Source organism: Tiliqua scincoides, chromosome 5, assembly GCF_035046505.1.
Source record: "Tiliqua scincoides isolate rTilSci1 chromosome 5, rTilSci1.hap2, whole genome shotgun sequence".
In the NCBI taxonomy this organism is placed as follows: Eukaryota; Metazoa; Chordata; class Lepidosauria; order Squamata; family Scincidae; genus Tiliqua; species Tiliqua scincoides.
The window spans coordinates 88,217,775-88,222,147 of record NC_089825.1 but is presented as its reverse complement, the minus strand read 5'-3'; the positions used below and the strand labels follow the sequence as shown (position 1 = coordinate 88,222,147).

Below are 4,373 nucleotides of genomic sequence, written 5' to 3'. Positions count from 1 at the left end.
AAACAAGGTGGGAGGGGGTGGGACGAACTGTGTGAAAGTGGGGACAGAAACGGCAAGTGGGAGGAAGGTCACATGCAGCAGCTGGGAGGCTTACCTGTATGACCCAATCCTTTGCAGCTCTACTTAGAAGTAATCTCATTTGCACCAGTTGTTCAATGAAGCTTCCTCCTTTGAAGTAACAATGGAGCCCACAGGAGCCATGCAATTGGAAAGTATGATCACTAAGAACCCCCTCCCCCTGGCTTCCCTGCCCCCTCCCCCTCCCTGGGCTTCTCCAGCCAATTCTAATGCACGAACCCCCTTGGGCTCCTCCTTCTGCCCTACATCATCCAAAGAAAAAATCAAACTGTCCATCTTTCATCCAATAATCATCAGTTCCTTCAGAGATGGAAAAGAAAGCCCACTCCCATCTCTCCCCCCCCCCCCGGCCTCCGGCTCAATGCGATAGAAAAACATTAACCCTTACCTGCCTCCAAACTGGAATTTCCCTTCCTGTTGCCTGGTCTGAATGATGGCCCCACGAGATATTTCACACCATGAAAAAGTAAGCAAGCACACCCAGACACAGACAGACTCGAGTCTGCATACATGGGAACTGAGTGCTGAGTCAGTGGCCTCAGACAGTGGCCCGAGTCATTGACTCAGGTGACTCGTGTGTACACAAGTCAGTCAAAACCACTTGTTTTGCGACTTGGACTCGAGTCACTTGACTCGAGTTCCCATCTGTGCTCTCATCTTTATTAGAACTTCATATGGTCTATTTATGAATTCTGGCACTGAAAACAGTAATTGTCTGGGATTAACCACTTCTGTAAATGACAACCCAGCATTTCTCCCCGCTAGGGACTCTAGTCTAGCAGATTATACTGGTGCTAGGTTAAATGGCAGCTGTTAGTGGCAAAATCTGCATTGGGGATTTTGACACAGGTGCCAGTTAACCTAGCACCAGGAACTAGGGGGAAGGAACTTTAACCCTTTATTTCTCCCCCAGAGGACCTGATCAAGAGGTGCAACAATGTCTTGTTACTGTGCTTGGCAAGGAGATTAGTTTCAAAAGCACAACAGTTTGCAACAGCATAGTCCCCATTGGTTTGTTGTGAAAGACAGCAAATCTCCCTGCTGTAATTTAGCACAGTGCATAGGGCAGAAAATCTACCTTTTATATAAAGAGTTTGAGTCCCACAACCCATTCCCTGTGCTGCTGTTTTTTTTCTACACGCTCTCCCTTTCCCTGAATTGGAAGCTCCATTCCCAGTATGCGGAGCCTGGTTGTGATTGATGGTGGTAAGGGACAGGCATACTGTGCATGCTCTAAGGGACTCTTATTATTTTGATAAGCACTTATACACATTGTTGGACAGAACTTCCTGTTCAGGAAGTATGGCATCCATGCCAGCATGGTTGGTTGGCAACCTTCAGTCTCGAAAGACTATGGTATAAGCCTACAGCACCCAGTATTCCTAGGCGGTCTCCCATCCAAGTACTAACCAGGCCTGACCCTGCTTAGCTTCCAAGATCAGACGAGACTGGGCATGTGCAGGGTAACAGTTGCTGTCATGAGGCTTGCTATTTCTCTCTTTGGAAATTTTCCACCACCATTTTTTTAATAGGAGATCTCTGTGTAACTTGCGGCTTGCATTTTCTTATATCAACGGGAGCTGATCTAATAAAAGATATTGCCTCAGATATTTTGGTACCCCAGGAATTAATAGTGAGTAGAGGGAAGGGAACAGGGGCTCTGGTTTCTTCTTCTATCCTAATCTTATAGTGCTTCCCTGTGGCAATGTTTTGGAACTGCATCCTCCTTCAGCTGCAGAATTGCCTCATTTAAAACCAGTGAAGGAGGCTTCTTTTATCACAGAATGAAATGGCAAGGCCGCTTGGCAAAGGAGGCAACTATGATGACTCAGTGAGGCAGTGCCCTAAGCTTCAAAACAGATTGCCGTACATGCTGAATAGTGATAACTAGTTGTCATTGCGGCTAATAACTCATGTGTGAGCTGTGCCATTTCAGTCCACAAGTGAGTACGTATGCAATTGAATTCTCCATTATATAGAATACCAGCATTTTAGAGAGGGGTTCTAGCCAAACTTTCTCCCTGACATCCTAGTTTTCTGTGTACAGGGATTGATGTTTTTTGAATGTAGGAATGTATAACTGTGTGAGCTCCTCATCCTCCTGCTGTCTGAAGTGGTACAGCCCTGACACAGATCTACTGTCTTGGCAAGAACTAGGCCAGAGCAAGGGAATGAAAAAGAGGTTTCACCCTCGTCCATCTATGTACTGACCCTTTTCTAGTCATCTTATAAGTCAGGCAGATTTCTGCCCGCAAGCTCTTCCCAGCAACCGTAAATATGCCAAAGGAGCCAATGGAAGTACTTGATTTCCTACAGATGTGTTTTTAAAGACCTGAAACGTAGCCCTGGTGTCAGGATGGGAAGACGTAAGATATTTATGGTATAACATTCTCTCTCCCCCCACAAACTCTAATTGAATTCAAGTACATCTTCTGGAAAAAAAGAAATGTGGCATTTGCTTCTACCTGCCTCCAGGATTAACATGTGGAATACCCTTCTTCTGAAGAATTAACCATGCTTGACTTTTTTTTTTTTAAGTATATAGATTTCACTAAGGGGGCCGGCCCAGGAGGGTCACAAACATGCTGTAAAGCATATTTGCGCCTCCTCAGGAGCAAGCCACACCAGCACACAGAGGTGCGCTGGAGCACAGAGGCTTACTCCAGGTGGGTTGCGTTGGCCAGCTCAGCAAGGGTCTGGGAAGGGCGGGGTGGAGGCGGGAGAGAGGTATTCCTGGACCAGGGGGAGGCAGGCAGAGGGTGGTCCTTGGGGCAGGCGGAGATCTGGAGGTGGGGCTGGGACTGGGCTGGTATGCTGGATCCCAACCCCGTTCCCCGAGTAGCGCGGAGTGGCTGCAAGCCGCTCCACTCTCCTTGGATTTATTCCCCCTCTGGAGATGGCGCAACTTTGAGGAAACCCATTGGGGCTGCATTGGCTTACCTGGGGGTAAGGGGAAGAGTTTCCCCTTGCCTCTAGCTGAGCCACTTTGGGCACCTATCCTACTCTGGATACAGCACAGGCCTCCTCTCCTGCCTGTTCCAGCGGAAGATAGGATTGTGCTGCACGGCTGTCAATGTTCAGGGTGACATTGCAGGTGCCAGAACCTCTTTATTCCACCTGAATATTCTACTGCTTTGGCATTTTGGCAGTGGCATTCCTTTAAAAAGAAAAATTACAAAAGCCACATGGCAATACGATTCTGAGGTTAAAATCCAGCAGAAATCCACCCTATGCCAACTTTGCTGAATTTATTAAAATCCAACCCATTTCTTCTGTAAAAGACTCAGACTTTGGCAAGGCTTTGAATGAAAGGCATTCCATAGAAGCTACCAATTCTGCTGTGATTTATTTCATGCCAAGAAATGCTGTGATGTAGAGAACACAAGAGGCACATTCACCCTGCCAAGATGTTACAGTCTGCACTACATTAGAAATGACAGGTTCCTGTGGCACTGTGTGGGCAACTATCTGTCTTTGTAAGAAAATAGGTTTCCAATATTCTTCTGGGTGACTTGGATGCCATTTCCTTTGGCAACAGAAGTGAAATCCTGGATCAGCTGTACCTACCACAGGTATTCCTTAGTGCATTGGTTCTCAAACTTTTCAGAGGTCCGGACCTGATTTATAAATGCCATGAAGTGCGACTATAATGGTGATTGGGCAGCAGTGCTCCTCCCTCCAAGTAGCAGCTTGTTTAACCCTTGATGTATATAGCCTAATCTGCCCTGTCAGTTTCTTGACCAGTTTAGATTGGATTCTGAGATTGCACTTTGACCTTACTTCAGACAAGGGCATGGACCAAGTGTCATGTCTGTCTGAAAGCAAGTCAGTAAGCAGTCACAGGCAGTCATTTACTAAAGTCATACAGGGATGGGAAGCTTGAGAGCTCAGTTTGAGCTTGAATGACAATTGCTCAAATTGAAAAGTCAAGCCAGATTCAGCAACTACCTAGAACCAGCTGGAAGAACACTATTGGTCCTTTGAGTCACTTGACTCCTCTAAGCTGGTAGCTGCAACATCACCCTCTGGCCATTTGCAGAGATGGCACTGAAGAGAGAAAGTTGGGAGAAGTTGGAGAAGTTTCCTCTTGAAAAGCAGGGAGAAAGTTGATTGGATCAGTCTCACTGCTGCAGTTCCCTAGTTCCTAGTACATTCATATATTCTATAACATGGCCTCTTTTAACCCTTATTTGTTACAGCGCTCTTGCTCCCAAAGAGATTGACTGTCATTCTGACCAATGGGAGCAATGTTTTCTGGGCTAATCAGCATCCATTTCCTGCCTATTAGATTAACA

The 4,373-nt window shown here is 46.4% G+C and overlaps 1 pseudogene; it reads right to left on the bottom strand.

Annotated features, from left to right (window-relative positions):
- Positions 1-1,439: 1,439 nt before the first annotated feature.
- LOC136654557 (5S ribosomal RNA) lies at positions 1,440-1,556 on the bottom strand (annotated as a pseudogene).
- Between the last annotated feature and the right edge of the window lie 2,817 nt (positions 1,557-4,373).